General features: G+C 33.8%; 2 long non-coding RNA genes across 2 annotated transcripts; one reads left to right on the top strand and one right to left on the bottom strand.

Annotated features, from left to right (window-relative positions):
• Positions 1–1,467: 1,467 nt before the first annotated feature.
• On the bottom strand, positions 1,468–4,777 carry LOC107822450 (uncharacterized). The gene is made up of 4 exons (XR_012707096.1): positions 4,502–4,777; positions 3,537–3,628; positions 2,961–3,060; positions 1,468–2,456 (listed from the first exon to the last, which is right to left on the bottom strand). It is a non-coding gene; the product is annotated as an uncharacterized LOC107822450 (long non-coding RNA).
• Positions 4,778–5,386: 609 nt separating this feature from the next.
• On the top strand, positions 5,387–8,814 carry LOC107789819 (uncharacterized). Its single transcript, XR_001648916.2, has 3 exons — positions 5,387–8,279; positions 8,372–8,435; positions 8,552–8,814. It is a non-coding gene; the product is annotated as an uncharacterized LOC107789819 (long non-coding RNA).
• The last annotated feature ends 2,419 nt before the right edge of the window (positions 8,815–11,233 follow it).

Below are 11,233 nucleotides of genomic sequence, written 5' to 3'. Positions count from 1 at the left end.
TAACCATTCAAACCTTCTTCAAATCTTCTGCACTTGTCTCTTTCACCATCAATAATACCTTTAGCATAGCGAGAAAGTTTTGTTGATACTCTGCAATAGACATACTCCCTTGTCTTAAATTCAGAAACTCTTTCTTTTTAGCATCACAATAGACAGGGGGAACATATTTTGCACGAAATGATTTCACAAAGTCATCCTAAGTCAGTACCGAAGGTTTCGCTTTTGCATTTGGCACACTTACCCACCAATCATTGGCATCTTTTTGTAAAAGAGAGATAGCATACTTAAATTTGGCAGCATTAGTACACTCCAGTTGTTCAAAGACCCTCTTCATGCACTCGAGCCATTGTTCAGCTACCGTGGGATCTGTAGTGCCTTCAAATTCAACTCTGCCCATTTTTCTCATTTTCTCAAAATTTATTTCACTAGGTTCTGACATTGTCTCAGGTAAGTGATGAAACAATTCAGCCATCTGCTGGAATGGGGGAGTCATAAATGGAGTATTATGACTCATTGCTCTTGGATTACTGCCCATTTCATTTCCACTAACACGAGGGTGATTTAGGTCAGGAAAGGGTTCCTCATTTCCTCCCTGAAGGTGAGGCATGGCATTATACTGGGCCTGACTTTCATCAACGGATTCAACAGCTCTATTCGAAGAAGAGGCCATATTAAAAATCCTATAAAAGATAAGATCACACTGCATTAGGGACATGTACATGATGCATATGCATACAAAATACAATAAATTAAATTAAACAAATATGCAAAAATTTATAAACTCCAAGTCATTTTAAAGAAAGGAAATAACAACAAATACTAGATACTATCACAACAAAACAAATCCTAGAATCACAAACCGTGGCTCTGATACCAAAACTTGTAGCAACCCCTTTGGGAGGGTACTACTTAGGAAAACAAATCTAATTTCCTACTTACAAAATATTAAAAGAGATATTAATAAAAATATTTAGAATAATTTTAGTAGCGGAAGTAGGCCCATGCGAAAAGGTTCAAAGTGCAATATATATATTTTTTTTGAAAATCCACCATAATTTTTTTTTAAATGAAATACAATGTCAAAATATTAACATATGGTGATATAACCCTTCTGGATTAATCAACAGATTAAAGCAACTTCCTAACAGACTTATACAATCATTCAAAATCACTACAAGTTTATATTGTACATAAATTTCAAACTATCGGGTATATATAAAAACAAAGGAAACTAATGTTCTCCTTTTCTACATATTTACAAAACAAAGTGTAAATTCAGCATATTACAAGACTTGAGTTATTAAAATACCCTAATACAATAAAATAGGTTACAAATTCAAGCTACAAGATTTTGGTCTTTAAAATCCAACAAGCCTCCAAATAATATAAGTGTGACATATATATATATATATATATATATGTATGTATGTATGTATGTATGTATGTATATATATATATATATATATATATATATATATATATATATATATATATGTATATATCCTGTATATCATGTATATCATGTACATGTCCCAAAACTATGCAAACCAAGGTGCATATGCAAATGTGATCTCCATAAATTCTCCCAAAGGGACTACTTCACCCTGGCCATCTTCAGATTTCATCCCGAAGATTTCCTACGATAGAAAACAACTATCGCTAAGCATAAAGCTTAGTGGTGTATAAACTTTAGGCTTTGAGTCATTAAATTCTTCAATTCCCCTTTTCAGTCATAGTTAGCTCAATTTAACATAATTTAAAACAAGTGAACAAATATATCAAACATATCAATATCAAACTTTGAAGCGTTTCCAAATATCAATAACAATGTTCAAGAGTCTAGAAAGTGTACACTATCAGTTTAAGAGAGTATACCAAATATCCATTTTTCGCCCAATATGTACGTCATGCCATCACACTAAGCATAATCAGATATCAAGATGGACCGAAGCCCCAAATCAAGTAGGGTCAAAACCCAATAGACAAGAGAATCAAGAACCATATTAAAAATGGCTTCCTAGTTCGTACTTAACACGGACAAGTTCCATAATTCAAGACGAACTACAAATCCAAAGTCAAGATGGCAAAACATCTTAATCAAGAGGCATGCCAAGTGAGTGACCAAATCACTACCACAAGAAGGACAAAGTCCCAACAAGAATGCAAAATAATCAAACAATCCGTACGAATGGGCGATTTAGCAAATTTCTTACAAGACTTGATATAATACGAATATAACAATATAATTAGAAGACAAGAAAAATAAAATATCAGGTTATTTCAACATATTTCCAGCAAGCAAAAAGAGTACAAGTTTATACACAAACCTTGGTGTTTTACCACAAAACAGTTCATTCACAACTTGGGGACGTTCGAATCGTCTACGCCGTAAACAAACCAAATCTGTCCACTTCCTCAAACACTTCCCCTTTGATTTTTTTCAAGGGTTTATATACCTTAAATACATAATCAAATATCTAAATAAGTTCAGTGATTTAACAAGTCAACTAAACATGATATTGGTGAAAATTATCCAAAAACGTTTGAAACAGAAATTCAGGACAGTATCACTGTTCCGAGTTGTGACTCAGTTTTGAAGATTTACACGGAAAAACTAGACTTTCTGGTCTTCATAAAATTTTTAGATCTATGTCTTATAGTTTCAGAACATCTTGAATCACCTGTATATCAATTTTTAACAAAACGTTATGCTACAATTACTAACAGCAGTACATGGAGTATTTCTAAAACTGGAAATCTGGATAGCACCTGCCCTGTACTTTCTGATCCTTTTTCAGATAAATACCGACAAAACTAGATTTTGGTTCCTTCATAAAAATTATAGATTTATGAAATACCTTTCCATAAAGTCCTGGATCACTTAATTCGGAGCTCTGTAAAAGAAGATATGTAGAAAATACTAGTAGGTGTTTAGTATAAAAACGAGTTTAGAAACTTACCAAGAGGAGCAACTTGATCTTCACCAAAAACGAATTTTCTGCGTTGATTTAGTAGAAATCCATGGTATTTTTTTTTTGATGAAACTTCAGCTTCTTGTTCCTACGTAGGAGATAGAGATAAAGAGATAGAGATAGAAAGATAGAGATAGAAAGAGAGAGAGGTAGATAGTTATTCTTCTTTGTTTCTGAGGAGTAGAAGAATAGGGAGTTTATGGACAGATATGAAATAAAATGGTTCCTCAACTACTAAATATTCTTAGATAAATACAAAAGGTTGGAAACCCAAAACTTAATTATATACTATATTTACTAACAACTCGTCAAAATAATATTAAATGTTACATATAGCAACACCATGGAACTTTATTGCCAATATTACACAACCTAAAGTAAGAAATTTTCATATATTGACCATTCTATATTTAGGAAGTGCAAAGTAAAATATTTCCTCGTTATAAAAAAAATGCTCAATCAAGAATACAAATATTGTAAAAAAAATTTGGGGTGTTACAAATATCATAAAGGTCGGGATAGAGTCCCGTCATACTAAACAATACACGTCTAAATCATACTAACCAAACAAGCAACTCTGAAGCAAATGGTGTGCACCAACATCTTCCGCTGAGCTGATAGCTTACTTGGAGGGCTCTCGACCTATCTATCGGGACCTGCGGGCATAAAATGCAGCGTCCCCAAGCAAAAGGGATGTCAGTACGAAAAATGTATCGAGTATATAAGGCACATAAATAAGTACATAAGAGACATGAAAGAAATATAGAGTAATTGACTCAACCTGTAAGTCTGGATAACTCTGTAAATCATAAATTACTTTTAGCATCATGCATATGCGTATGAATGTCATGTCATGCATAGGTACATGTTTCATAACATCATCAGCCTCTGAGGGCATCCCATCATATCATATTGGCCACTGTGGACAAAATCATCATCGTATACCAGCTGATCAGGTGGTGGTGCGTATATAACACCATAATCTTTCCCATATCCCATACATACACACACACACACACACACACACACACACACACACACACACACATATATATATATATATATATATATATATATATATATATATATATATATATATATATATATATATATATATGTACGTTTGAATCATTTTTTGCCACTGTGGGCAACATCATCATCATATACCAGCTGATCAGATGGTGGTGCGTATATAATGCCGTAACATTTTCCCATATCCCATATATATATATTTACATATATACGCGTATATAACGTCATCTGGTCATGGGTCAATGCATATGTATAAATGAGTGAAATGCATGAAAAATACATAATAATCTTGATATTCCTTTCGGATAAACTTTTCCAACTGCGTATTATTCTGAGACCCATGAACAGAAGATAATAATAATTCTCATGGGGAATCAAGAATATAGACACCCCTACTATTTCTATGAATAAAGTAATTTATAGAAACTGTGTATTTTCTTGTTTCTTCAGTATAATTTTGACCATGCAAAAAGAAAAAGGGGATAGCCTTAACATACCTGTTCTGCAAAATTTTAGAACGAAATTTATACTGGATTCCTTGAAATTGGAACGAACTTGTTCCGTTTCTAACGTTCTTGTATACTAAAAGCATAAATGGATTTAATCCCAAATGTTGAACTTTGAAAGTTTGCTTCTACTTCTATTGTTTTGTAAATTCAAAGAATGGATTTAAGCTATCCAAAGAATGGATTTTAGCTAAATTCTTTCCCAACGTTTTTTTGAAGTTGGTTTTAAAGTTTCTGTTTCTAGTTTGGCATTTTCAAAAAGGATTACATGTTATCACAATGTTCAAGACTTATCTTAAGTCCTTAAAACCTTCCTATTAAATTGACTCATCTTAATGAGTCTTGTAGTAACTTTACACGTTACTTGTCATGCAACACATATGACTATGAGTCATATGGTGGCACACTGCCACGTGGGGAGTAAGGGGATTATTTTATTAATTTTTCATCCACTTATTAGTTAACCGGGTAATGTTTCGCTACCCAATAATTAACCAATTTCCCGCATAATTTAAAAATTATAACAAATTACTTAAAATTCTATTTATTTTTAAAATACTTCATATATACTTTATATATAATACTACCGTGGTCATATGGTACCTTGGATGGTACTAGTTTATAATTATCGAGTATTATCGCTCGACCCGTATTTAGGGATGTGCATTCGAATCGGTTTATCGATAAATCGAATCGATTAATTGTTATCAGTTTATTGATTTATCGATTTCGAAATTTTCCTTATCGAGTTATCGATTTCGATTTTGTCCTATTGGTTATCGATTTTATCGATAAACTGATAAGATATACTAAAAAGACAGATATACCCTTATTCTATAAAACTACCCTTTCCTTCACTTAAGTCCATAACCGGCTAACACTATTATTTCCTACCTTCTTCAGCGCCGCTTCTCTTCAGTCTTCAGCGTTTTCTTTCAAAGTAGAAACCTAGCTCTGTTCTATCGCCACTCGCCACCGTCAAACCGAGATCTGTTCTGTCGGAAAGTTAGTCGCTGTTGATTATCGCCGTTTCTAGTACTCCTAATTTCTTTCTTCAACTTTTTCTTTTCACTTCTATTTGAAGGAATGCTTTATGTGTAAATCTTTCTATTTTGTTATTATTGGTTGTAAAGAGTATAATCTGTTTTGTTATCTATTTCGTTTCGTTATTATCTTTTGTTATTTGTTTCGTTATCTTTTGTGGGAAAATCTTTCTGTGTAAATCTTTGCATTGTGAATGTCGTTTACCAACTTAATTCATATGATTTATAATGTATTATCATTACTATAGATTTTGAACAACAAGCTTTATGTTCCTTTTTTATTGGATTTTCTTTGTCGTTCCAGATTGTATAGTCTTCTTCTAGGGTTACTAATTTGCTACTGATTCTGCTAATAAATTAATTATCGCACACATTGAGAGTATGTCAATAATTGAGAATATGTTAAGAGCATACAGGGCAGACCAAAAACAACTGCATTAAAGAATTATACATTTCCTCCAATATGATTTTTCAGTAGGTCTATGCAGATATATGAATTTCGTATGTGTAAATGAACTGGAGATATTTTATCCTACTAATTTGATAAGGAACTTATTTAAATTGATTTCTTTCCGGCCATAATTTTTAGGCCAAGAGCGAGGAGTGCTGACTTCGTTTTGCTTTGCACCTTTGCTTCATTCAAGTAACTCTAAGACTGTAAGTTACATTCTTCATTAACTTCATATAGCTAAAAATGATAAAATTGATCAAGCGGTTGATGAAAGTAGAGGTTCTGAGTCTATTGTTGCAACTACACACTCGACAGTTACAAAACAAAGGAAAAAATGATCTCGGGCATGGGATTTTTTTGAAGAAAAAGTTGATGCTAAAGGAAATAATAAATATGCATGTAGATTTTGTGGACAAAAATATTTTGAGACAAAAGGCAAAAGTACGATACAAATGAATAGTCATATCAGTAAATGTCCAAGGAATCCTTATAAAGTTGAAAAGGGTCAAAAACTATTAACATATCAAACAGTACCGGGGGGTAATAAAGGTGATCTTATTCCATGAAAATTTGATCAAGAATAGTGTAGGATGGCTTTGTGTCGTATGGTGATTGTTGATGAACTTCCATTTAGTTTTGTTTAGAAGGAAGGCTTTAGAAACTTTATGAAAGTGGAACAACCTTGTTTTCATATTCCTTCCCGTACTACTGTTACACGGGATTGTTTTGCTCTTTTTAATGTGGAAAAAAAATAAATTAATGAAATTTCTTAAAGGAACAAGTCAAAGAGTAAGTCTAACCACTGATACATGGACTTCTATTCAAAAAGTTAACTATATGTGCATCACATCCCATTGGATTGATAGTGAATGGATTATGCATAAAAGAATTATTAACTTTTCTCCAATTACTAGTCATAAAGGTGAAGATATGGCAAGGTATATTATTGATTATTTGTGTGAGTGGGGTTTGCAAAAGATTTTCATTGTCACAGTTGACAATGCTAGTTCAAATGATGTGACTGTGGAGAAGCTGTCTGACAAATTAGATGATTGGGGAACCAATTCCTTGAATGATCAACACCTTCACATAAGATGCATGGCTCATATTATAAATCTTATTGTAAAAGATGGTTTAAAAGAGTCAGGTATTTCTATTGCTCGTGTTAGATGTGCAGTCAGATACATTAGACAGTCTTCTGCTAAGTTGAGGAAGTTTCAAGAATGTTGTGAAAGTGAAAATATTGTCAAGAAGTCTTTATGCTTAGATGTTCCTACAAGGTGGAATTCCACCTACTTGATGTTGAGCAGGGCTATTGAATATGAGCGTGCAATTAAAGAATATTCTGATCGTGATACTGGCTTGTCATGTTATCTTATGTTTGATGCTATTTCAGATGGAAAGCCTGTAGGTTTGCTTACAAGAACTGATTGGGATGATGTAAATAGAATTGCACAATTTCTTGAAATATTTTATAATCTCACTTTGAAGGTGTCCGGATCACTTTATGTAACATCAAATTCCCATTTTTTTGAAATTGGTCAAGTTGTTGTTTATTTAAATCGATTAATAACAACTGAAGATGTACTTTTGAGTGAGATGGCATAAAGTATGCGGAAAAAATTTGAGAAGTATTGGGGTGAACCAACAAAAATGAACAAAATGATTTTCATTGCTTGTGTTTTGGATCCTCACTACAAGTTTACTACTGTTAGTTTTGTACTTAAGAAGATGTTTGGAGATGAAGGGACAATTATTGAAAAAGAGGTTCATACTTATATGAGTTCATTGTTTAATGAGTATGTCTCTAAGTCAGTTTCAAAAGATACTGGTGGTAAAGTTTCTACCTCTTTGCCAAGCTCTTTATTCAGCACAATGGAAACTTCAACTCCTGGTTTAGGTGAACTTTTAGATGAAATAAGGAAACATAAAGCTGCAAGTGGAGGTGTAGATTCTAAAACAGAATTGGAAAAGTATCTTGTATAAGATCCTGAAAATGAAAGACCGGACTTTGATATCTTGGCTTGGTGGAAGGTGAACTCACCTAGATTTCCTATTCTTGCTAAGATGGCTTGAGATGTGCTTGCTATTCCTATTTCAAGTGTGGCATCTGAAAGTGCATTTAGTATCAGAGGGTGTATTCTTGACCAATTTAGGAGTTCATTAACTCTTAAATTGGTTGAAATTCTAGTGTGCCTTCAAGATTGGCTTCGGAGTGAATCGCTTCCTATAAATGTTGAGGAAGATTTAGATTTTCTCGAGACACTCGAGGAAGGTATGTATATTTTAATCAATTTTATTGTATTGCTTAAGATAGTTAAATAATATATTAATTGCTTGACTTGTTAATATATATATTCTTATTAGATTTTACTAATCTTGGCAAAGAAGCTTCCACCGACGATATTTGCTAGAGTTTGTTAGTTGCTATGTATGTTCTCCATTTTAAATAATATACTTGTAAAAGAATGTGATGTATTACAAAGTTTTTAATGTTTTTCTCTTTAATAACTTGAGGGTTGATTCTTAATTTGCTGCCCATTATAGCTATAACATGGACATTGAAGTTGGGCTCGTGAAGTTGAACTTTATTTGCTGCCCATCAACTGGCGATTCTAATCAGAAGAAGACAAATAAGAAGCACAAAAGAAATGTGTTACTTGCGCTCAACTAAAGACATTTCATGGAATTATTTTCCATGGGACTTATTTTGCAAATTATTTCATAATCACAGTAATTTATAGTTGACCGTGACTTTAAGAATGTAGGAAATATTGATCTAATTGCAACTTAGTTTTCTACTTCTTTAATGACACTTGTTCTTGCTGCTAATTTTCTTTTGGTAATCATGTAGTTGTGTTTGTTGGAACTTCGTTTTATTTTGTTGTATCATTGTTGTTATGATGATTATTGTTTTTTGCCTCTGCCATATCGAGTCTACATCAAGTTCTATGCTGCCACAGTTATCATCGCAACAACTGATGAAAATTTATGCAGTAAAACCAAGAAAGTTAATGGGTGCCCTCTCGTGTGAATGACTTAATCCTGATTGTCAATGTTCCAGTCCTTGGCCGGACTGTTGTTGATGTACCTCTTATTTACATCTTATATATGGCAAGAGAGACCGTGCTTCTATATATGCATACGTAGTTGCTAAATAACTATATATTTTCTATGTAATTTTGATGGTCTCTTCTTCCTAGTTGCCATTGAATTCAGAGTCTGGAGACATCACGAATTCAATGACTATGCTTTTGTGCTTTTGTTTATCTTACAGTTAAAGAAGCAAACTCAAAAACGCCTCAAAGGGACAATTGTCTTGGGAACCAGCCTTTGGATTATTGGTGTAATCGATAACCGAATCGATAAGCACCAAAAATTGATAAATCGAAATTGAAAAAATCGAAACCTTATTTAAAAAATAACGATAAGCATATGTACAAATCGATAATCGATAAGTAATTATCGATAAGGTTCAAAATCGAATCGATAAATCGAATGCACACCCATACCCGTATTTTATTCCAAAATGTCCACTTTCGACGTAACTTGCTTCCTTTAATTTGTATATCTCTTTATCCTTCATAACACTTATTCATCGCTTGCTATAAATAGCGTAGGCGCGTTAACGTCAAAATGGTATCATCCCCGAGTCTACGTCAATTAACCGAAGATGAAACTTTTAACGTACGAAAATCGCGAGATGTAAAAATTTATTATCTGGTTTTATTTACATGTTGGGCCTAATGTGCTAAATGTTGCTTTTTACCACTTTGATATTGTTGAACTGTATATAAATTCCTACGAATCCCTTTTCTCTCTAAGTCTTCTAAATCATTTGAGAAGGGTGCACTTTGTGTAGCTTCTCTTCTGTTAGAGTCATATCCCAATTTTAGAACGAGGTTCGGACAAGTTGCAAAGCCGGTGAAGCTTCTGTATTCCTAATAAGCTGCCCCTCCTCCCCCCCCGGCTCGAGGAGTGAGGGTAAGCCAGGTCTAGAACAAATAAACCCAGGTTTTCAAACCTAGTATAACATAGCCTCATGTCGGAGCCCTAGTAGGAACGCTTGTTTGCATCACGTGCATTTGACTTGGGGACTCAACACAGGGGTTGGGTTCGTCTAGGACAGGTGTACCCGAAATCAAAAGACCATCATGATGCATTTTATTTAATACTTGCACATTTATTTGACTCGGATTGCATGTTGACCGTCTTCTAGAATAGGGGAGGAAAAATTGAGAAAAAAAACAAATTGAGGTGAGCGAGAGGAAATTACCCGCCTGTGAAAACCCTGGTGTCCAAAATATCCTGAAACTCTGCCAAAATTTTTAAAAAAGAAAAAATAAAAAATAAACTATTTCAAATGTTTATGTTTTCTGTTGCGTCAAAATTGACCGAACTACGCAAGTTTGATTCTCACCGGATGTGGGATACGTAGGCAACCCTCATCGGGTCCAACTCCATTTTTTGCAAAAATACCCAAAAAAAAAATATGAAGTGTCGATATTTTATCATAAATAAATTAGGTAATGATGTTCTCGTCCAAAATAGCCAAATTGCTCCAAAAGGGCACCGGAAAGCTGTTTTTGCAAGAATAGCCACCTAAGGTCCTTTTTAAAATTTTGGTTGATTAGCAAACATAGCCCTAAAATTTTCTTTCTTGAGGTGCTGAAGGGATGTATTCGCAAAGTGTTTTTCTTTTAAATTGCATTTTTTTTTGAAAATTGGTGTTTTTCTATTGAGTCAAAGTAAATCACTGCCTTTTAACTAATCACTTTAAAATAAATGTGCAGGATGAGCACGATTGAAAATGAACCTTTTACAGTCCTCGAGGAAATCCCGTTAGAACTACATATCTAGTGGAATGATTTAGGGGAAGTCAGCCAAGATACTGTGATAAAAGCCTTGGGCGGTCTTGTTGGTCTTCTGAATATTAAGCCGAGGAAGGATATAATTGAGGTTTTGATACCCTTTTGGGACCCAGCGCATAATGTGTTACATTTTGCTGATTTTGAGCTAACCCCTACGCTTGAGGAAATAGCGGGCTTCACTGGTTTTAGTGGGAATCTCAGAAATCAATACCCAGTGGCACCTAGAATGGTGACTCCTCATAAGTTTCTGGATCTTCTAAGCATCAGTTGGGAAGTTAAAGACGGAAATTTGGCCGAGGGATTCTGCACATTCTACTTCTTGTACCGATGTTACGGAAACCCCCGCGGTTTTGAGATT

The sequence above is a fragment of the Nicotiana tabacum genome, unplaced genomic scaffold (assembly GCF_000715075.1).
Source record: "Nicotiana tabacum cultivar K326 unplaced genomic scaffold, ASM71507v2 Un00046, whole genome shotgun sequence".
Taxonomy (NCBI): domain Eukaryota; kingdom Viridiplantae; phylum Streptophyta; class Magnoliopsida; order Solanales; family Solanaceae; genus Nicotiana; species Nicotiana tabacum.
Note: the sequence above shows the minus strand (reverse complement) of the source record. Positions and strands in the feature narration are given on the sequence as shown.